The sequence below is a fragment of the Hakea prostrata genome, chromosome 9 (assembly GCF_041222555.1).
Source record: "Hakea prostrata isolate BN-2017 chromosome 9, UWA_Hpros_2, whole genome shotgun sequence".
NCBI classification, from domain to species: Eukaryota; Viridiplantae; Streptophyta; class Magnoliopsida; order Proteales; family Proteaceae; genus Hakea; species Hakea prostrata.
Window position 1 is genome coordinate 28,714,446 of NC_142608.1, and position 25,178 is coordinate 28,739,623.

The 25,178-nt window shown below is 38.0% G+C and overlaps 1 pseudogene across 2 annotated transcripts; it reads right to left on the minus strand.

Moving 5' to 3' along the window:
• Positions 1-1,320: 1,320 nt before the first annotated feature.
• On the minus strand, positions 1,321-10,525 carry LOC149005090 (UBP1-associated protein 2C pseudogene; annotated as a pseudogene). Of its 2 annotated transcripts, none has more exons than XR_016175524.1 (2): positions 9,060-10,525; positions 1,321-4,771 (listed from the first exon to the last, which is right to left on the minus strand). The product of XR_016175524.1 is annotated as a UBP1-associated protein 2C pseudogene, transcript variant X2 (transcript). The 2 variants fall into 2 exon arrangements; XR_016175523.1 differs by having other exon boundaries at positions 1,321-4,843.
• Between the last annotated feature and the right edge of the window lie 14,653 nt (positions 10,526-25,178).

The window sequence follows — 25,178 nt, forward strand, 5'->3', positions numbered from 1 at the left end:
GTAATGTAGCTCCCAAAGTGTTGAGCAACAGCAAAGTTGATGTTGGCGATGGAACTTCAGCTTTTTTCTGGAAAGATAATTGGCTGGAGATGGGGCAGAACCTTAAGTCAAAAGCTATATATTATATACCCAGCGGAATGAGTAAGGAAAAAATATCATCATATGTGGATGGAAATGGAGGTTGGAGAAAGGAAAAATTCGAAAATATATTACCTTCTGACTATTGCATTAAAATTGAAGCATGCCCACCGCCAAGTACAAGCGGAGGAAAGGATGTATGGCTATGGAATCCATCACAGAATGGATGTTTTACAATAAAATCTGCATATGAAGTGTTAGAAGATTCCAATAGTCTTGGTGTGGACATTTCTTTTGATAATAGGTATTGGGAGGCCATTTGGAAGTTAAAGATGCCGCAAAGAATCTCTTGTTTCATGTGGGTTTTAAGTCTGAATAGGCTGCTACCTAATGATAGGAAGTGGAAAATGGGACTCATGAACCACTCATTTTGTAACTTCTGTCTTCATGAAGCCGAAACTAGTCTACATGTATTTAGAGATTGCCAATATGCAAGTGGAGTATGGAAACGATTAATCCCAATGAATCAACAAGGACAGTTCTTCAATTGTGATCGTCGTGATTGGTTTTACCTAAACATTTGTGGAAATCTATCACAACAACAGAAAGGACGGTCAGCCAATTTCTCCATCACACTATATCTATTGTGGGGTTGGAGAAATCGTGATACTCATAAAGAAGACTTCACTCGACCAGGGGGAGGGGTGGAAATGATAAAAGAATACTACCACATGTGGAGGCAGCTTGGACCCAGGAAAATAATCCACAATCATTATCACGAAGTGTTAGAAGTGTTAGAAGAAAGGCAAAGTGGAAAAGACCAATGAAAGGGTGGCTAAAATGCAATGTAGATGCTACAGTTGGTAAAAAAGATTTCAATCAAATTGGAGGGGCTTTCGCAGCTCAGAAGGGGTGTACTTGGGAGGTTTTGTGCATAGAATCCCCAAGACAAGTGTTCTTGAAACTGAGCTCCATGCTATTTGTGTAGGCACATGCTATGCAGTAGAAAGAAATATGCTACCTGTTTACGTAGAGTCTGACTCTTCACAAGCAATCGATTGTTTGAAACTGAGTGCTAAAATCAAGGAAGGATGACAAGGATTATTGTGGCGATTCAAGAGTTGGTAGATTTGCATGGAAATATCATCATTACTCATACTAATAGAAAAGCAAATATGGTTGCCGATTGGATGGCGAAGAGAACAACATTGGAATCTCTCCTACACAGTTTCTTTCAGGAACCCCCTCAAGGTATAGAGGAGTTCCTTTAGGTGGATCGTTTGACCAGCTCTCTTTAAATTGATTTGGGTTTTTTTAACCCCGTTTATGTATAAAAATTAAAACAAAAAACTTCATCTAGTTCTTGTTTTGGTGTTACTTTCAAGATCATAGTTGAAAAAACCACCGTTCGCCAGCAGTGAACAATTACTTTCAAGAAATACTAAGAATTTAAAACGTAATGAAAAATATATTTGAAAACCAAATATGTAAAATAAATTTGTGGACATTTTTAACTACTTCATAAAAAGCAAGAATTCCTTTTCCTTTCAGAAAGGCATGGAGTTCCATTTACGCATTGGGTTCCTTGTTTGATTAAGGCATCGAGTTCCTTTTTTTTTTCTTTTGGAGTCATCTTTTTACCGGAATAAGCACTCTCACAAGATAAAATGGCACTTAAACTCACGTACAAGTGTGATAATGCATTTGGTTAACTCCACCAATACTGCACCAGCGGTAAACATCAATTGCAATTTAACGGTAGTAACAAACTACATCAAGAACTCAAAGTGCACACAGACGAAACAGAAAACAAATGTATGAACTAGCCGCAGTCTCTGCATTTGGTACACAAATACATATGACCACCTTCTATTTATTTACACATAAAACGTCTGAAACCAAATTCAAGTATTGCATATGAACTAGTAAAAATGAAAGCAGAAGCAAGATTCAAAGCAAGACATGAGTCTAAGAAATTAGCTCAGTTGACATAATACCAAAACCTCTTAATAAAAGGTAAGGAGTAGAACATGGTTGAAATAGCAAACCGCAATAGAGCCATTGTAAACCTGAGAGAACATCCATCCTGGAGGTTTCCCTCATTATTCACTCTTTATTGAAGTTTAAAGATGACCTCAAACCATTTTCATTCATCAAGCAAATAACTCCCAAGGCATAAGAACACAGAAAATGGCGAGAGCGTAAGAAGCCAGATTACCCATGCGTTGCAAAAATCCTCTTCGCCTCTTTTAACATTCTAATACAATGCGACACACTAAAGACCTTCCAGGAATAGTTCATAAGGGCGTCAGTTTCGGACTGAATGCTGAAATCAGGACAAACCACAGCCTCTTAAGGCCCCAAACGAGACCAATCCAAGGCTGATTGAGGTGTCACGACTCGTACAGAGCACAGTGTAGGTCTGAAAGCAGCTCTATAACAAAATTCATATTCAAATTCAACAACCAAAATCCAACATCCATTTTAAATTAACAATCAGATTTGGATCTTGAATCTCACTGGAAATCAAGACTAATATTAACCGGTTTCCTTCAATAGTATAATAACGAGTTGGGTTTCTGACTGTTCGAACAAAAAGGACAAACGAGCTGTCAATTTTGGACCAATTTGATCCAACCCATCACTGACACATTAGCCCGAAACACTAATCAAACCGCACCATTGAAAACCCCAACCTTGTAAACTGATTTAAAGATATCAAAAAAGTTGGTTAATTTGGGTCTTAAGTCCAAGAGGTAAGATCCAAAGGCGAAAACGATTTGGGTATAAATTTTAATTTGGAACAAGCTGATGATAATCTCGAAAACAATCAACCCCAACCCAAACTGTTACTGTTACTCTGTTAGTCCAAACCTCACCAACCCCAAAGCAAACCAAAACCAAAACCAATATTTTTACTAATGGTCCATATTAAGCCAAAAATCCTAAACCAAAACAAGCCCAGACCGAACCGCAGACACAGTTTAACCTATAACTCGTCAAAAATAACAGCCATGAACATGCTCAAATAGGCCATTGTTTTCAACATTTCAGGTCTAGCATATGCCTGATGGACTCGACTTAATCGGTGCAAAGAGTACAGTGCAGTGCACCCACATGGCACTTCAGAAAACAAACCATTAGGTGTTTTCATACACTTGGCCAATATCTAAGAAACAGGTTACCATAATCACGTTAAAAGATTAAACAGTATAATTTTCACACATTTGAGACACCTGAACACAAGTAACATTCAACAGTAAAACCAACTCAAATTATGTCAAGCCGTTATTTCACGAGCATCAACCTCACAACACCAGTAAACTTCCAGCACCTCTCCCTTTTAAGTATGAAATCAATTGAAACTGAAGAAAGAAAGATTCAAAACAGTGACTCACACAAAACCTTTTGAACAATACAGCGAGTACCCAAATGAAAAACTTCCAAAAACGAACATTACAGGACGCACATGCACTACTCACCACTATGGTTAACGAAAGAGAGGGGCATTAGAAGGCTTACGTTGCTGCCTAAGTTAATGCAGTTAAACAATCAATAGCAGCTTATAAGCCACATTCCAGTTTCAAATTTAATCCGTCAAAACCTTGAAAATGAATGATTTCCACATCTCTCAAAGCATGCCAAACCTTGAAATTACGCGTTCATTTCATTGCAGCAGAAATCATCAACCAGGCAAACTCAAGATGGTAAACCCCCAATAACACTCGTGGCTGCAAACATTGCCACCCATTCCCCAGAAAGAATATATTTGTTCATAAATTCACTCATCAATGAAGTCACGTTTACTGTAGTCCTCGAAAGTAACATGAGTTAACCACTCTTAAACCAAAACTTGGGATTTGTATCCACATTTTATCAACATATTCAATCGACAGAACCTATTAAAAAATAACATGATTGCAAAAAGAAAGACTAGCCTGATAACTAAAGTCATCCATATAGGGAAGTGTGCCCATGGGAGAACACAAACACAATTAGGAGGAAATATCAAAGAGCCAACGCCACCGCCCTTTCTTCCATCTCAAATTTCCCAAGATCAAACACAAAATTTCAGAAACAAACAAACGTCGGATACGCAAATCTTTTTGGTTGTATAACAACTTCACAAGACCAACCAAACTGTAACAAGTATTATCAATACTAGTGTGTTTCCATCAGATGACCACCTCCCCACTTTTACTAGTCCTGTTATGTTAAATTAATTTCCAAAAAAAACCCAAAACATTCATCATGATATTTAAGGAAGATTGCTTAGCCATGTCAAAAACCAATAGAGAATCCTATTATAGATCAACAATCTCATCAATCTAGCAGGAGTAAATGATCATATCATACTTGCGCACAGAGCAAACCCAGAGATTAATAAAGTTATGTAAAGATCATGCTATGATCCACCAATAAGCATCCAAAAAGCCTTCTGTCAACATACATCAAAAACAATACCGCAGATTGGCTCATGCACTAGGAAGAGAATTTCCCAAAGACTAAGGCTGACCTAGCTCTGACAATACTGATAAACCAGCCACAGAAAGTAAACCATATCTTAAAAGGGACATAGAAGAGGAGAAACGGCAACAACAGTACAGCCAACCATTTCATCAAACCATAGTTTACATTGTCTGCAATCACCATAACCATTTAAGGCATGTGCTCCCAAGAAGCTGTCATATACCTGAATCAAGTACCCATTCAAACTCAATCCATCATTTTGCATCTAACAAACAAAACAGCTATCCAAGCTAACCTACAAGAGGAGAAAAAAGGAGCTTCAAAATAAATTAACACTTGCACCATGACCAATGAGTGGACTCTGCGTCCACCAATCAATTGTAATAGATGAATGGATGTCAGAGATTTCACATTAGGATTACAAAATTTCATGTATAGACAGTTACCAGCAAACCTTTAAAAGCATTAAAATAAAGTTACATAGTACATAACCAATTCAAGCAGAGGCAATGTATTAAACAGAATGCAAAATGCCAACTATTTGATTTATTTATTAAGGTTCCGAATATTTGAGCTTATCATACAATTTCAGTTTTAGTTTTAATAGAATGCGAGGGCAGGGGCCCCCACCAGGGCACGGGGAGAGGGAAGCGAGAGGACCGGCACAAGGAAGAAGGAACAGGGAAGGACAGCCGGCCACAGCAGGGCCAACCAGGGAAAAGGGAAGAAAGCCAAACAACAAGACCCAACCCCGAAGGGGCCGAAGTACCAAAGTGACCGAACAACAAACAGAATGGTCCCCCGGCAATGTGTTTTGAGCCTGCTATCGCAGCCCCAGCTGGTTTGCAGTGTACACGACTGTGGCGCAGCCTTTTCCTTTATTGTCTTCCCAAAAGAATGTCTGATGGTGAAGTCTACATAGGATTTTACTTCAGCTACAAATCCCCTTTGGAGTTAATTTGGAATATCTTAATTCATCCCATCTGATTATCATTTGTTATAAGGTCACACTGGTATTATCTCTGTTCACCTGGTCTTCTTATCTATGTTTTCTTTGATATTTCTCCTCTCTTCGTCTACTTCCTGAATAGCCAAAGTCACTTACTGCTTTGGTTTTAGTTTCCCCCTTCGGTAGGTTCTTCATCCATCTCTTATTTTGGACTTAAACCATTGCCCTACGGCCATTCGTACTTCAGAGAACCATATGCCCACAAGCTCCCTAGCTCTGAGATTCAAGCATTAATAGAAACCTGCAAGTGTGAGATCAACTGGTCTGATTCCAGCCCAACTACTCTGTAGTCACTTATCCCAACACAATACAGATATCATTTAGGAGGGCTGATAGCGCAAATCCTACCCATGCAATTCTCAACTATTCTGTTTTATATTATCCCAATAGTATTTAGGAGGGTCAATAGCAAGATCTAAGCCTAGTGATTTCGGGCCTAATAGATCCCTATCGAAGGAGTACCATCTTCAGATCAAACCAGGTTCTGACCTCCGGTTTGTACCAGAGGCAGAAGACAACCACTTCAGAAAACACCCCAGCCCCCAAAATACCCCTCTTTCTCCCTGTCCTTAATCTTCATTTCTTTTCCTAGATTATCCTTTCCACCAGGACCACCAAGACCATACAAATCCATTCCTTGTGTTTGGAAGTAAAATATAAACTATCCCATGGTATATAACCTTCCACGTATTCACAAATTGCCATCATTCATTACTATTTACAATTGCACATTAGTGGGCCTACAAGTAATCCATTGGACACTCTGAACCACCATAAGATTAAATCACCTAAAAGTTTCTGACACAAGATATTCATTTAGAACTGAGAGCTTAGATCTGGCAGTTAGAGGAGCACATAAATCAGTCAGTAAAAAAATAGCATCAATTGGTTATCATGGACTCCAAAGGGAACCAACTTAAGAGAACCAATGGAAAAAGAAAAGATAATGCAATACATGCATAAGAAGTTAGTGGACCAAACAACATATTCAACAAAGAAAAGAAGACTAGGATACTGAACCACTCAACACCACATGTGCAATAGCCAAGGAATGGGGGTGGGGGACCTCCCATCGAAATCCAATATCTCTACCTCATCTTACCAGTGTTACTAAAACAGAGCCTCTTTCTTTCTACCTAATCAAGATCAAGGTATACAGCATTTAGCTAGACTGCGAACCAGAATGTATAATCATCCCATCAACTATCACGTATGTATACAAAATGTCTACCATGACATCCCCATAACCTTAATGATCTATAAAATGTTCCATGCGAACAAGAAAATTGTATGTGTATTACCAAACGAGGTATACCAAAAGGCATTGAAGGAATCCAATGCAGAGAAAAGAAAGTTCCTTCTCCAATATGCACAAACAATTTCAAGGTTTAGCCAAAATTTCAAAAACTTTACAGTTTTGAGAACTGTCAAGATGAAAATTCAACTTTTTTTTTTTTTTTGATAATAAAGAAGATGAAATTCAACTTAATAGTCGAAAGAAATGCAACATTTTTGTCAAAATTTATTGTTTTAGCAAAAGATTCAATGATACGTGCAGTTTCAGAATTTTTCCAACTGAAGTGACACAAACAGTCAATATAAAATGTATTCTTTCATAAACAAAGTTTCACTGGTTTTTAACCCAAAGAATTACGGAAACTTGGTTCTATGATTTTTGAACAACTCACTCCCAGGCAAGCGTGGGATAAGATGTTTGGCAATAGTGGAACACATTGAAAGCAACAATTGTTGCATTCGTTAAAGTTCTGCAGAAATTTCCAAATCGAATATCATTTATTCAAATTTTAATTTTTCCGAAATAAGTGAGAAGTACATGCTTGGCCTGTAATTTTTATATATTAAAGACAACACAGACCAGTGTATGACCTCATAGAATCTGATTTTATTTTTTGTTTAAAACTAAAATTTTAAATATCCAGAATTTTTTCCAACAAATTATTTAAATTACTTCTATAATGTTCATGTTCAAATGGCCTAAATGGTGTTCACTAGGAGTTTCAGGACCTAATTTTCCCACTTAAAATTTGACACACAAACACAAGCAGTCTACGAAGTCCCTAATGAACATACAAGGAAGTTCAAATGCCAATGTTGCAACAAACACTGAATACACATTCACCGACTATGACAACAACATCACAACTAAAAGATTGGCACATGGACAAAGAGAAACAAGTCGGCCCACACATGCACAAACACACACAGTACAGCCTCTCTTAACACATACAAACAAACCCAAATTCCCATGTAACGACAAACCCCAAAAAAACACACTCACCAAGTATGATAAAAGCACCTTTACCGAAAGAACGGACAGGGACAATAGAGGCACAAGTCACTCTTATCAGAATGATCTACAAAGACCAAACCAAAACTGATTCAAGTGACATCAATCAGATAACAAGGAGATGGAGGTCAAGAGAAAATTTGATATACTACAGAAAAGTCAACATAGCATATGCGGTTGCAAACACAACCACCACAGGTGGCAAAGAAGATGCAATATCCTATTGTATTTACTCAAACAAGATCAGCAATCTAAGATGGTACACTTCAGTAACTGTTACGAACACTGTCACATTATCCTCGCCGAAGCCAAATGTGCATGAAGTAAAACACCTTGTTAAATTAAAGGTCCAGAGGAAGAAGCCACTTAGAACTAAGTCCAATGTGGGATCAAGGGCATTTTGTCATGGGGGCAATTCTATCCTTGTAATCATCCTACAATATTCCTAATATTATTACAAATAAAGGAAGCTGCAAACACAAAGTCACAAACTATCATTCCCATTCTTTACAGTAAGAAAAATAAACACATGCAACAAACTCTAGTGGAGTCATGGACAGGTAAATTAGTTCAACTGAACAAGTTAATTCATGTATAATCACACTGCTATCATGTATAGATACATTTTTCAAGACCTTATAAAAATGCAAGAACAACAAAACCCAGAACACATATAAGACACAATCAAATGTCAAACTGGACAGATCACAAAAGAGTCAATGAAAATGCATAAATAATTCAAAAGTGTCAGAAAGAAAGGCTCACGAAAACATTCTAACTACATTAATAACTTCAATTCCAGTGCAACTATCTTCAAGAGAATACAATATCCAATTTAATAGTTCAGTGTAACCCTCATAACAAGCAGTTGCAAACACAAGCAGCATGGTTAAATTTGTTGAGCTAAAGAATATCAAGAATTTGAAAAAAAAATCTATGCTGGGTCCTATATAGCTGAATCAAGCTTCTTAAAGGCATCTCCAACAATTTTTCTGTTTTCCCGTTTTAAATGTTAATCAATCTAGCAAGAAACATCATCTAGCAAAATATAAACACGTACGGGTAGCAGCAGAAATAAAATTTGCATGCAAGGCCCAAAAGAAAAAAAGCCACAGGAGCTACAGAGAGAAGAAACTAAATGAAGAGGGACAATTAATATCAAACAGACAAGTGAAGAGGGACAGAGTAAGATACCTTATCAATAAGGAGGCATTGTCTGATACATTGCACCAGGTGGTACCCTAGGCACCGGCGATATTCCTGTAGCTGGGTGTTGCTGACTTGGATATGCAGCAGACAACCCATAGTGCCCAGTCTCCGGATAATTCCCAGTGGCCATACCAGCCGAACTCGTTGGCGGCAACCGATACAAAGATGATGCACCACCACCCAATCCACCATAGCCGCCCGAAGTAGGCCCACCATACTGTGAAGCACCACCATATGGACCACCACTCAAGCTTGAACCATAGCCACCTCCTGTAGCACCCAAAGAAGAAGGAACCTGACCCCCAACGGAGGACATCCCAGAAGGACCCATTGATGACTGCAAGGGCGAGTTCAGATTGTGATGGTGGTGGCTACCATATGGAGGTGGTCCCTGGTGGGCACCGGAAAAACCACCATAGGAAGAAAGGCCAGCCGGTGGACCACCATACTGAGAAGTAAAAGTTCCCGGCATGGCAGTCGGTGGAGGCAAGCCAAGTCCATCTCCAGCGACTTCTCCTCCGGGGACATTATTGGGGGCCTGAACTCCTCCAGCACCCACTGCAACTTGGCCGGGTTTAGGTAAAGCCCTCTTCCCTTCAATCGCATATTTGCAAATTAGTTGATACCCATCAATTGTCTTGGTGGAATCCACAAGGGAAGCCTTCGCACCCTCAGGAGTTTTGTACACAAACAAAGCAAACCCTCTAGACTTCCCAGTCTGCTTGTCGAAACCTAATGGCCCTTCTTCTATCTCACCATACGAAGAAAAATGAGCTAAAAGACGATCAGCAGGCATGTCTGGCGGAACATTCCCAACATAAATCTTCCGCATTGAGACATCAACCGCCTGGGGCTGATTAACGGTTGATCCAGAATTCCCGGCAGCCGCAAGCTGAGTAACCGTCATCCGACCATCAATCTTCTTGCTGGGCTCCTTCAACGCTAGCATAGCACCATCGATGTGCTTAAAAGTGACAAAGCCATAACCTTTGCTCTTACCCGTATTCTTGTCAAGAATTACCACGGCTTCTTCAAGATCACCGTATTGTGAGAACAGAGTACGAAGGCCTTCGGTGGTTGTGTCCCAACCAAGACCACGGATGAAGAGCTTGCGCTGCGTTGGATCGCTATCAGCGATGGCACGAACTGCATCTAGAACGTCCAAGTGAAGAACAACGGTGTCTTGAAGGATGTTGAGGAGCTGCTCTTGAGTGAAGGATTCGATAATCTTACGAGCATCTTCCGGCGTTAATCTCAAACCTGAACCGGCGTCACCGTTCTCGTCGGCTTTTCTCTTTTTAGTCACCGGATCCATGGTATCCAGGGCGGAATTGCAACGAAGGAATTCGTTTACTCAGAAAACTGCAGTCCAGCAGCGATATTGTAAACTGTTCAAACCTAAACCCTAACCCTAAATTCCAAAATTCCCAAAGAAAAAAACAAAAACTTAACCGTTCTCTACCGAATAGATAGACCCTGCGTTTATATATAAATAGAGACTTCTACTCCCATGGTAGAAAGAATATGATAAGTTGTCGTTACACGTGCAATGCGGAACTTCTAGTAAATGGGCTTAAAACATCTTCAAGGCCCAAATCTGAGTGACTGATGGCTCATCAGTCGTTCAGCTGTTTTTCTTCTTTTATGATAGTAGAAAGTAATTAAATTTTCAAATCTGTTATAAAATAAAGATAAAATATAAAATACAAAGAAGAAAGACAAAAAGAGTTCAATCAGAACTAGTCCATTCAGTTGAGTGCATTACATATTTATAATGGGACTAGCATTTGTTCTGATATGATAATATCAGAGTCTACAAAAAAATACAATATGTGATTCTCACACACAATAAGATAATCTTGATATGGAATGATAGATTGCCATTCAAGATAAAAGGTGCATAGAATGGAAATATTGACTGCCAATATTGTGTAATGAGATGGTTGTGATCTTCACCAATACTGCATCCTGAGATAGTTGAGATCTTCAATTGAAAGTACAATCTCTTTAAGGTAATGGGCATCCATAATAAATATTATTTATAACACTTCCCCTTTGATGTTCATCAATAGATAATGTACCTCGTTAAAACCTTACTAAGAAAAACCCGGTGGGAAAAAATCTTAGTGAAGGAAAAAGAGTATATATATCTAAATAATACGTATTGGTAGCTGTCTCATTAAAAACCTTACCAGGAAAACCCAGTGGAGCAAAACCTTGGTTAAGGGAAAAGAGTGCAGCACGTATTTTACTCCCCCTGATGATAACATCATTGAGTATCTTTAAGTACGCACATTCCAATATCATATACCAGCTTCTCAAGATTTGAAGTATGCAACTTTTTAGTAGATAAATCTGTCAAATTATCACTTGAATGAGTTTGTTGAACATCGATTTCAACATTTCATTGAAGGCCATGAATTGCGCTATGCATGCAACATTATATTTATATAATATTGTTGAAACTCCTTCTTCTAGTAGAAGATCGCATGCTTCCTAAATGTGTTGGATCATTGATATTAACAAAATATAAAATAGATAATATTCATTTGTGAATAAATAGCATGTTTGAGATATAGTTTTATATAGATCAGATAAATATCATACATCTGCATAATAAGTAAGTTAATATCCACATTCATAAAATAATATCATGTTAATAATTTCTCGAATATACTGAAATATATGTTTTATAACATTTCAGTGTCTTCGTATTGGAGAATAAATAAATCTTGTTAATATACTTATAGAAAATGCTACATCCGATTGTGTATTATTAGCAAGATACATTAATACCCCAATTACACTAAGATATGGTACTTCATGACTAATAAATTCTCCACTGTTTTATTGGGGTTAAAATGAATATTTCTTTATATTGAATGATCTCACAACCATTGGGGTACTCAATGAATGTATTTTATCTAGATAAAACCGCTTCAAAATATTCTCTATATAAGTTGATTGATGAACGAATATTTTATTCGTCAAATGCTCAATTTATAAGTCAAGACAAAACATTGTATTTTCAAGATTTTCATTTCAACTTTCTTCAAATAATCTGCTGCTTTTAGAAATTCTTCAGGAATTCCGATGATATTTAAGTCATCTTCATATACACTTATTAAAATCAGATCCATATCCTTTAATAAAAACACAATAATAAAATTGGATCATTTTTATATTCTTCATTTAGTAAATATTCACTAAAGAAGTTATATCATATATGCCATAATCATCTCTGAAGCCTTATTGAACGAACTTCTTAGAAATCTTAATGTGCTTCAGGCATTTTGAATCCTTCAAGGATTTTCATATATACTTCACACTCGAGTGAACCATATAAATATGCTGTAATAATATCCATTAGACGCATGTTAAAATTTTCATATACTGCTAGATTTATAAGATATCTGAAGGTGATTGCATCCATCACATGAAAACATGTTTCCATGTAATCAATGCCAGGCATCTACGAAAATTCTTGTGCCATAATTCATGCTTTATATATTATGATTTCATTCCTTTTCTCATTTCATTTTTCGCAGAAAACTCAATTGTACCCCACTGGCTTTATACTTTCAGATGTTGGACTACAGGTCCAAAAACTTTATTTTTCAAGCGAATTCAATTCTGGTTGAATTGTGTCTCTACATTTTGGCCAATCATTTATTGATTTATATTCATCAACAAATTTATGTTCAAGATCCTCGTCTTGTTGTATTATTTCAACAATAACATAATATGTAAAAATGTTGTCGACAACTTTATCTTTTCGGTTCCATCTTTTTCCTACAATGACATAACTAATCGAGATCTCTTCATTATTTTTAGGTACCTGAACCTCTTCTGGGGTTTTATAGAAAGTTATGTCTTTAGGATCTTCATAATCAATTGTCTCTATATTATGACCATCTTGATCATTTGCTCCTTTCCTTTTCTAGGATTTTATCCTTGGAACCGATTGATCTTTCACGTTTTAAACGTGGTTTAATTTCATTTGCACTAATAGATTGTCCTGCTGGGACATCAATTCTAATTGGAACATTTACAGCTAGAATATGAGATTTAGTAACTCTTAGCAGGTCAGCAAATCTGGCAGTTGATTCATAATATTTATTGCATTATTCTTTGAACTTCAAGTTCACAGTGCTCAGTGCAATGATCTAATGAGATAATGTTAATGCATACAATCAATCTCTTTTTCCAACTTTTTATTCACTCCCCCTCATGTTGAAAAAACTAATTCATTAAATAAATCTCCTATCATTGGTAATATATTAAAGTATATAAGGAGATTCATATCCAACATATATTCCCAACTTTATTTGGGAACTCATTTTTGTGCGCTGTGGTGGAGTAATTAGAACATAAGTCGCACATCCAAAAAATTTTAAGATGATAAATATTTTGCTTATGACTATAAGCCAATTGTAATGGTGAGAATTTATGACAACCTTTTGGCCTGATGCATACAAATGATGTTTTGTTCTCATAAAAAATGGTTTAGCTATTAATTGGAGACATTTAATAAATAATTTTACCAAACCATTTTGGATATAAACATGAGCAACAGGCTATTCAACTGTGATCTCAGTTTTTATACAATAATCATAAAGCCTAAGATGTAAATTCACCAACATTATTAAGACAAACTGTCTTTATTTTATAATCCATAAATTGTGCTCTTAATCTAATTTGAGCAACAATCTCGCAAATACCAAATTAGGAATTCATAATGAACATACATGTGACCATTTTATAGATGCATCTACTCAAATCGTATATTATATGAATGGTCCACATGATGGGTGAATAGGCCCATATATTTCACCCGTAGTACGTTTCAAAGACATAGAATGTTCAATCTCAACTTTAGCTGGTGAATATCCAATAATAAATTTCTCTTGAGAATAAGCAACATAAGAAAATTCATTTAATTGAAGAATCTTCTGGTTATTCAATGGATGACAATTGAATTTTCAATAATTTTTCGCATCATACTTGATCCGGGATGGTCTAACCGGTCATGCCAAATAATAAAATTATTGGAATCAATGTTCATTTGATTTACCCAAGCATGTGTTTCAACCATGCGATATTCGTGTAGTATAAATTAAGAGAAAATATCTAATACATTTGTATAGATACTCACTTTTACCATTATTTGTAGTCTCAATCTGATAATCATTTTGGCAAATAGCTTCAAAACTTAATAAGTTTCTTTGAGACTTACTACAAAATAATAAATTATTCATAGCCAATTTTATCTTTCAGATAATAATAGATTAGCTCTTTCGGAGCTTCCAATCAATGTTGTACTACCGATTTTTATATGAACATTGGCTTCCGCATCATCAAATAAGAGAAATATGTATATTTTTCTCTCAGTATAATATGCGTCACAGCATATAAGAGAATATTCACATTCTTCATCAAAATGAAACAAAATATATTAAAAGATATATAGAAAGTCAATAAAAAAATTATAGAGGAAAAATATTAAATTTAAGATAAACTAACATATGAGATGAGATTAGAAGAGAGAAGAATTACAAACTAATATAATATTATTTTTATTTTTATTTGAATTATATTAACATAATCAAATCTTCACCTATTATCTTTAAAGGAGTTTATAGCATCTAGATGTGTAGTATCTGTGAGGCCATCAAAATCATCACTTTAATAGGCAAAAATTGCTCAAGTATCATGATTTTGGAAAATCCAATTTATCTCAACATTATTTTTATTTCTTTAATGAAGGTTTGACAAAGCTTAATTAAATATTGTGGAGTACGACAGATACATGTCTAATGGCTTTCATACTACATCGGTAACAAATATTATCTTCACTCATTTAATAGTTATGTTAAGGATCCTTCTTATCCTCTTATTTATTTTCATAATAATGATGGTAATTATTTCGTCATTTGCCTCATCATTTTCCACAGTCATGATCATAATTTTAATTTTGCCTTCTTTCAGGCATATCATGAATGGTTGCATTCACTTCAGAGAATGGAACAGAACCAATAAGACGAGCTTCATGACTTTTCATTAATAGTCCATTATTTTACTTAGCCTCAAATAGGCATGATATCATTCAGAGTATTTCTTAAAACTCCTTTTACAATATTACAATTGTAACAATAAATCTGAAACTTGAAAATTTGTTGGCATATTTTCATGAATAATATTTTCTCCTTATAATTTTAATAGAGAATTAATTTAAAAAACTACAGAACTGTATTTATTTACAGTTTCAAATCTTGCAACTTCATGTGTATCTGCAGAACTATATTCATGTATTCTTTTACAGTTTCAAATCTTGCAACTTCAAGTGCATTTAACAATATTTGTGGTGCAAGCCTAATAACCACTATATACAATAAATAAAATCATTATTGGTTAATGACAAACCTCAACAGTTAAGGCAACCTAATATTTTAATTGATTCTTATATTCAATAAAATACATACCATTTTTTTCACTATGCACTTACATTATAAGATTGACAAGGTAAATTCCATTGTTTACAAAAACGTGCAAAGAAGTCGATCATTCTTTTCACTTTGGAATAGAAAACATAATGATACATAGTCTGCTGTCTTTCTTCTCAAAACGCAATACTTCGAGCGGAGTCGTTCACAATTATTTCAAGCGGAATCGTGCTGATAACGTTTTACAAAATAAAGAGAAAATATAGAATACAAAGAATAAAGACAAGATGAGTTCAATCAGAACTAGTCCATTCAGTTGAGTGCATTACATATTTATAATGGGACTAGCATCTTCTTTGATATGGTAATATCAGAGTCTACAAAGAAATACAATATATGATTCTCACACACAATAAGATAATCTTGATATGGAATGATAGATTGCCACTTAAGATAGAAGGTGCATAGAATGGAAATATTGACTGCTAACATTGTGTAATGAGATGGTTGTGATCTTCACCAATATTGCATCCTGATGTAGTTGAGATCTTCAATTGGAAGTACAATCTCTTTGGGGTAATGGATATCCATAACAAATATTATTTATAACAAAATCATAGTATTATCATACTACTATTATATTAAAGTACATACTTTTATTAACAACAAATGTTTAATTGGACACAATTGTTCAATTATTCTCCTATAAAGACTTTTCATATGATCATTTAGGACCATTTATTTTAATTATTCTTTAGGGCTAAATTGTCCATTTATTTTTCGGTTAAGTTCTTTATTTTTAGTAGTCTATATTATCCTATTTCTCCACTACAATTACTTATCGACTAAGTATTAGAAAATAGGTATTTTGATTATTACAAAGGAGAAAGATGGACATTGCCAACTGACTCTTCCCTTACCGACAAGGTTTTGTTTTTTCTCTTTAGCCTCCACGATGTTGAGCAATTTGCTAACCGCTCTTTCGAAAAAATTTCTTCCATGCCCCTTCCACCCTTCTCTCTGATTTGACATGGGAAAAAAATATCATTGAACCAGGTCTGTCCTTGGTTCAACCCTCAACCCTGGTCGGGGGCGAACCGACCGATTTAGGTTCGAGCGAATCGGGTTCGATGATGGCATGTTAAGGAAGAAACCTTACACGATCAGCAGGCAAACACAAGTCCATGATTCTCGAGATGAATAACTCGTCAAAGAGACGGTTATCAGCACTTACGGGAGTGGATGATCGTGCCAACTTGGATAACTACCACGCCCTAGCATCAAGATCGTGCAATCAAGGGAAGTTGTCCATTACCCCACTAACGGGTCTAACCATCAAGATTTGACGGTCACCAGTAGAAGGCACGTACGAGTTCAACGAACAGGATTAAGAGGTAAACTCTATATAAGTCCAAATCTACATATGAAGAAGGTATCTGAATCGTATTCCCATTTTATGTATTCATACTTTAGCTCTCAGGCTAGTCAGAGCCTTTGTGATCAGTTCATTAACTGACTTAGCCATCGGAGGTGGACTCCCGACCACTGCGGTCAAGTCACATCTGACGATTGTTTTGCAGGTCATTCTCAAGTGATCTAAGGGCTGAGCAGATTCTGGACGCATCATTTGGCGCCGTCTGTGGGAAACGCTTCAGAAAGTCATGGCTACCAAGTCAGCAACAACAGTAGCTGCGGCGGCTCAACAAGAGGCTGACATTCAATTTCTTGGAGGGAACAATCCAGAAGATATCCCTGTAGGAAGTCGTGCTTGTGAAGTACGAGAAAATGGAGGACAAGGGGGTAATGATCAATTAAACCCTCCAAATCCTCTCCAACAGCAGTTGGATCAAATGCAGCTCCAATTCTTGGAAATGAACCAGACGCTTCGTACGTTGGTCAGACAAGTGGTGGCTCCCCAGGCTCCTGACCATCAAGAGACTAGAAGGCATGCAGGAGAAGCAAAGACGTTTGTACCACCGCTATGAGGGCATTCCCCACAAGGGGATAGACAACCGGCAGGTGGCCAGAATTATGGTCCGAACCTGTGAGGGAATTCCCAAGAGCGAGACAGAGAACGAAGAACTGGAGAACTACCCAGAAGGAACGGTCGGCATGAACGACTACAATTGAGCCGAATCGGGTCAATAACGAGATTGGGCAAAGGAGTACGCACTCACTCACCAACCTCAAAACGTTCTGGTCGTGAGAGCTACCGAATTGGTGGGGGATGTTCAGTCCACATTGGTCAGGAGTTTGCAGATATTAATCAAAGGTTGGGATTGCTCTCCCAAGGGAAGATGGCCGATGACATCTATTCTGTCATCAGAAAGACCCCTTTCGTCAAGGCAATAGCTGGATTTGTGTTTCCTCACAATTTTCGGCTCCCGACTTTCTCTTCATTCGATGGTTTGGGAGATTCCGTCGCCCATATCAGCTATTATCAGCAAACTATGGTTGTGGCTGGTAATTCTGATGAAATCCTTTGCAGGGTGTTCGAGTCATCTTTGACCGGTGTGGCACATAAGTGGTTTTCAAATCTTCCTTCGGGAAAATTGTCAATTTTGAGGAGTTGGCGCAAAAATTTATTGGTCGTTTCCAGAGTGGAATCCAGATAAAAAAGACGGAGGAGACCCTATTTACTATCAAGCAAGGGAAGAACGAATCAATTCGAGAGTACCTGAAAAGATTCAACAAAGTTACTATGGAGATTGAGAATCTGGATGAACACGTAGCTAAAACTGCTTTGTTCACAGGACTCACAAACCGGAGACTCTTAGAGTTGTTACTTCAAGACATGCCCACCACTTATGTTGAACTGGTGCAAAGGTGTCAAAAGCAAGCAGAAGTGACGGAGACTCTGGATGCACGTTAGGGGGACACAAAGGCCTCCACCAAAGAACATAAGGCTCCTGGAAAAAGACAGAAGCCTAGGCAACCCAATAATGATCGAGCCAGAAAGCCCTGTTCAGCGTGGAGGTAGCGTTCTCCCGATCAAAGCGAGTACACACCATTGAATACTTCTCAGTCAGAGATTCTGAATATCATCAAAAGGCAAGATATCTTGAAATGGCCTCCAAGGGTGTATCCAAGCCTGGAGAATGTAACATGGAGAGGTATTGCCATTTTCACAAAGATTACGAGCATTACACTAATGATTGCAGGCACCTGAAGGCCGACATTGAGAGATTGATCTCTCAAGGACATCTCTCAAGTTTCATTAAAGGATGACCGCCGGAGTCGAGAATAGTTGTTAAGAAGAGGGATCATTCGGGAAGCCAGGAGCGACAAGTCGAGGTTCCCAAGTCAAAGAAGGGAAAGGAAGTGGTTGGTGCTAGCCAATCTCCGATCCTAACTATTTTTGGGGGACCCGAACCGGAATCACTTCGCAAGTTGAAAGCCAAATCCAAGTTCGTTGGAACTGGAGAGGTGCAGAAACGGCAAAGGCCGAATGGTGAAAGTTTGATCACCTTTGATGACAAAGACGAGAGGGGTATTTGTACACCTCATGACGATGCCATAGTCATCAAGGTGGAGATTGGACGTTGGGAAGTACATAGAGTATTGGTCGATATTGGCTCTTCCACAGATCTTTTATCTTATGATGCTTATCAGAAACTAAAGATCGAGGAGGATTTGATGGAGCCATCATCCACACACTTGTGTGGATTTGCTGGGTTGTCGGCCATGGCTGAAGGATCAGTTCAGCTGGATCTTTCGGTTGGAAACTTCCCCAAGGAAACTACTATTCGGGTGAGTTTCCTGGTGGTTCGAGAGCTTCCGGCGTATAATGTTATACCCGGCAGGCCATCCCTAACAAAGCTAGGAGCAGTGGTCTCAACGAAGCACATGAAGATCAAGTTCCCCACTGATAAGGGAATTGGTCAAGTGTCTTCCGATCAGAGAATTTCCCGACAGTGTTATGTAGCTTATTTGAAGGACAAGGAAGGCCCAAAGAAGGCCACTGCGTTACGATCGAAATGAGGAAGAGATGTAAAGACCTGAGCCAGTGGAGAAATTGGAACGAATCCAGTTGGATCCCGATGATGAAAAGAGAATGACTCATATTGGATCCGAACAACTGGAGGAGTTCTAGTCAGAATTGAAGGTTTTCCTCCGGGAAAACAGAGATGTATTCGCATGGTCTGCTGAAGACATGCCTAGAATAGATCGACAAGTAGCAGAGCACAAGCTTGGATAGTTTCGAAGGCCAAGCCAATGATCCAGAGAAGAAGAAACTTTTCAATAGAAAAGCACGAGGCTATTAGAAGCGAAGTTGAGAAGTTGAGAAGTTGAAGAATTCAGGGTTCATTGAGCCTATTGAATGCTTGACCTGGTTGGCCAATGTGGTAATGGTCAAGAAGGCCAATGGAAAATGGAGGATGTGTACCGACTACACAGACCTGTGAAACCCAGCCCTGACCTTGACCTCGAAACCTTGTTGTTTGTAGGTCCGATGACCCGAAGTAAAGGAAGAAGCCAACTATGGGCCCTCTCAGTGGAAGACTTGATGTTTGACCCAGAACCCATGGAAGTTGACGATGGTGTTCCATACATGGAAACTTGTTCGGAACTGAAAAGGAAACTGCACCTAGTTGAAGATGAGTTTAGTTGATGGACTTGGAGTATTATTTGACTTGGTTCGAAGGCATTTCTACATACTAGGTAAGTCATATGATGTGTGTGGAGAAGCTCTTTAAGTTTGGTTTTGAGTTGGGCCTTCAATTCCCTGTCTTGGCCTTGCTGTCATGCTTGGTCGATTGCGTGGTTGATTGGGCCAATCGACCAACAAGATCTGTTTTTGCTGTTTAGTCTTGGTTGCTTTATATATTGTTGTCTACGAGATTAATTTGTCTCCTCTACCTCCTAAGCCCTCTGGAACGTGTGGAGACTCATTTTCAAGCCTCTCCTCTGCATTCTTGGTGAGATTCTTGCAAGAACCCAAGCAATCCTTCTTCTTCTTGCATCTAAGGTTTGTTTACTCTCTCATCTTCTACTTCTACTGTTGTTTTCTATTTCTTATTGTCTGAGATAGTGAAGATGATGCTGCATTCTCTGTTAGCAACCATCTCTTCACTAATCTCTTTATATTCTTAAGGTTTTATGATCATCATAGTGATCTTTACCTTAATCATTGCAAGTTTTTCATGAAGTCGTAATCCGTTTCTTTGATTTAATCTCTCATTCGATTCTTAACATATTTAGATATGTTTTTCATGATAGATTAGTGTATGATCCCTGTTTATTCTTTACTAGAATGAGAATCCTTTCATCTTTGGTTTTCCCTTCATGATCATGCTATGTTTTCATCAAAAATCCTGACTGTTACTATTATAGAAGGTTTTGTTTCCAAATTTATATCTGTGTTCTGATCAATGTTGGTGTTTAGACTTACTCTTTAGTGTTAGGATACTGTCATAGAGGTCTCCTCCAAATTGGTGATGTTTCGGATCATGTAAATCAAGTTTCGGATAAGAAACATCAATTATGTCTCTTACTGACTCAGTTGGTCGACTGGGTCAGTAGACTGATAAGCATGCATTTACCATTATTTATTTGATTTAATTCCCCATACTTATTTAATTGAAGAGAGTTAATTGAGTATTTTTGTGTATTTTTTAGGAATAAGGTGATTTTGGATATTAGAGATAATATGGAGTAAAGTTGGCAAATATATTAGATATTGGTGGATTTTAAATCATGGCATTCAATCTTGTTGCTCGAGAGATCATGAAAAGTTAGATCTTAGCCAAATTGGAAACAGGTGGAGGTCTAAGGAACAAAATTGGTAATAAATCTAAAAATAGGGTAAACAGACCTACCTTCAGTATTTTAGGCATATCTCTTTCGTATGAGCTTGGATTTCGGTGATTCAAGATTCTATGAAACGACATCGAAAATATCTATAACTTTCCAGTTTTGTGTTTTCCCAAAATCAGAAAGAATAAAGGTCAAATCGACAAGTAAAGAGAAGGGATTCATTGTGTGCGGGAGACATAAAAGAGAAGCCAACCACAGAGAAGAGGAGAAGACGGCGAACGTGGCTCTCATCTCTCTCATTTCTGCTGAAGAAGACCACATTTGTCACATCCACCCAGCCGGTACCCTATCTGGCATACCCGGGATGTGATCCACAGCCTCGAAGATCCATAGTTCAGGGACCACATCATCCACGTCGACGACAACACAATTATGAACAATTAATATTAAACTAACAATTGATAATAGTAGAATTTGGAAACGAGATACCAAAGATAATCAGAGTGCCGAAGTAAATATCTTATCAGATAAATTAAGAAGGCAGTGGGTGGAATCCCATTCCTTCAATCAAGCAGAAAGTGAGGTCAAAACTGGTAAATTACAAATCCCAAGTTATGAAACTAAATTTAAAGTTATTACAATTCCTCCAAGTTTAACTGTCACAAAAGAAGGGGGTGGGCAACTACGCATAAGTCTCCTCCACAATAAATAAATTTTCTTCAAAAGTGAAGACCATAGAGATCCAACATGGCTGCTCCCAAACTATCCTAGGGCTAACCCTGATACGTCGAAGGATCTGTTTCGGTACCGTCACCGAAGTCTTCATTGTAGCAAGCCTCCGGATAGTAGTATGAGGTATCCGGGTTCGCCTCAGGGAACGTACCATCAGAGTAATCACCTGTAGAGTAGTCTAGCAAATATTGCAACAGAAAAGGAATGAGTTCAACAGAACTTAGCAAGGTAGTTATTCCACAACACATAAGCCATAAGATAATCATAAAATGATGCAGATGATATGAGACATATGATGTGATATGATTCTAACTCTAAGTATGCTGGTCATCTAGGGTAGACATGCTTTAAGTCATAGCACCATACTTCTTTAGGTAGTCTCAGTCACTCATCACCGGGGGGAATTGGGTCCTGCATCCCTCTCGAACAAATCCATGGTTGGGGTTTTTGGTCACCACTCTCTCACATCAACATTTGGTCCAAGTATTGGCGCATGTCAGGGTAAAGCCTAGCCCAATGCAAGTCATCTACTAAATCATATCATGTCAGTTCCAGATACGTCCATTCCTCCCCTCTCGGGATCCTTTCCGGTATCCTTCACACTAGAGTCATGGATATTACTCACCGGACTCATCAACCCTGTTGGTCATCCACAAATGGTAGACGGGAAACTCTCACGTCCCCCTCACGGATCATTTCACCAGTCTTGAGTGCCCGTGAGCCCAAGTCTAGCCATTTGCAACCCTACCAATAAATGGCCCCTTTCGGGTAACCGCAATGCAATTTATGTCCTCTCACGGGGTGGTTACCGGTCTTGAGCGCTCACAAATCCACACTACTACCACGGATTGTTCGGTCTCAATGCCCTTCCAATCCGGGTCTGATATGATAGGGACATCCTAGCCAAACACCACTAGACAAGTCCTATGTATGTCATCCAATAACCCGGGAAAGCGTCGATGGACATCTTCGGAGAACATCCCATACTATTCCCTCCGATGTCCAAGGACATAAGCACCAGTAGGGTACTCCTCAATCCCAAGTTATACTTAAGCAATCACATGCCCAAGTTCATCATATCAATTCACAAGATATAACATCATAGTAAACATTCGATTCATGACATTGACATAATTCATCATATATTGAAATTGATAAACATAATGAGACATTGAAATAAGACTAATGTAAACACAAGGCTACTGTTGAAAGACATATGTAACAAGTCTAACATGATAAGAATATGAGATAGAGACTATGTTCATTAGGTTAGGAACACCAAGTCAAAATTTCACATCCTATGTAATTATGTCGATAACTATCCTTACCTTGAATTGGAGAAGAGGATGGTCCAAGATCACAAGCAAGTGGCCCAAATAGTCTTAAAACCCTAAACAAGCATATATGAAGGATTAGAGAAGAAATCAGAACAATCGGAGATCAAACGAATCAAAACTAGGCAAAAGTTGCTGACAGCAACTCTGTTGGTCGATACATTGGGTCGATAGTATCGACCAAAAGAATTTTGAACAACAAGTTGGGTTTTTGGGTTTTTGCCCAAATTTGGTCATCAGGGTCTCGGATCGATACGAAACTTGGGGAACAGTCTAAACACATCATAGAGACTCTAATTATCAAAGAATTAACATCATCCAATGGTCAAATTAGAAACCCCCAATTTGGCATATCAAGTTCAAGAGTTGGAAATCATGGCATTGGCTATTTCTTAATGCAAGTTGGGGAAAAACATAGTAGATCAGGTAGGGAATAACTTAGGAACAATATTGAAATCATATGCAAGGTATAGATTAGGTTAATCATAGGCTTCATCTCATTTTTAGTAAATAAAGCAAGTTGGTGAGTAATAAATAATGGAAATGCATGGTTAATGATCAAGAGGTAAGTAAATCATAGCAAGATCGGAGAAAACATCAATGTATAAGGTATAGAAGACTCATGGCAAGGTGTTTGCAAGGTTGCAGCACCTTGGTCATGGTCCCAACAATAAAGTAAGAGAAAAGATGAGTGAGAAAGTGACTAGGAGAGAGAGTCATACCTTGAGAGTAGAGCAAGAGAGTGGAAGTGAGTGGTTGGCAATGATTAATGGAGAAGATGCTTCACCATTACTAAGGAGGAGTTCTTAAGAGGCTTTTCCACGTTCTCAGGAGTTGCAATCATTGGAATAGGGCTCCAGTCTCGAGGAATAAATAGAGTGAAGAATATTCCAGAGAATCTTTAAACTTGGGTTCAGCAAAACTGTTGGTCGATACATTGGGTCGATAGTATCGACCAATAGTATCGACCAATTCATGTTTCTCGCAGAATTTTTCAGAATAGTTCAGCAACTTTAGGTGTGGACTTGGAGGGCTATACAAGGTCAAATTGCATGGGGTTTTCTCCTACAGTTCACTCAAGAGGTCTAGTTTCAGGGAGTACCTTCGGATTGTGCACAGGAGTCCGTTTGATATCTCAACTGTCTCACTCTTCATCAGTGCGCAGATTCTAACTTAACACTGATAATGTGCTCAAGGAAGGAGCAGCATCATCAATGTCCATAGACTGGAGTTCCGACACCACGTCATCAACTAGTAGGGTCCATAAGTCCCTTCTACCACCACTTCGAGTCTTCGGACCTACAAACACAACAATGACCGGGTCGGGTCAAGGTTAGGTAAAAGTTGGATTTTACAACATCTCCCTCTCTCTCTCTCTCTCTCTCCCTATGTTTCATATTTATTTTTCTTATGAACTTATTGATAATGAGTAGCTAGTTCCTTTTCTTTGGGATGTAGATGAACCATGCTTATTTCATTAATTTGATTGTTCTATATCTTCTAGTTGATTTTGTTTGAGTTTGGCCAAAGATATTCTATAGTTAGCAAACTAAGCGTGCCAAGCTTCCACAAAGGACGATAGTCTTGCGAAGATAGGGCATGTAATATCTAGCCCTATTCTAACCCTGACCCTAACCCGGATCTACTGTTGCTTTTAGGTCCGAAGACCCGAAGCGGTGGTAGAAGAGACTTATGGACCCTTTTGATTGATAATTATGAGTCGGAGACTGAGCCCATGGACATTGACGATGATAACCCTTACTTGAGTTCATTGTCGGTGTTTAATGAAAGTCTGCGCATCGGAGAAAAATGATTTAGTTGAAGTACCTAATGAACTC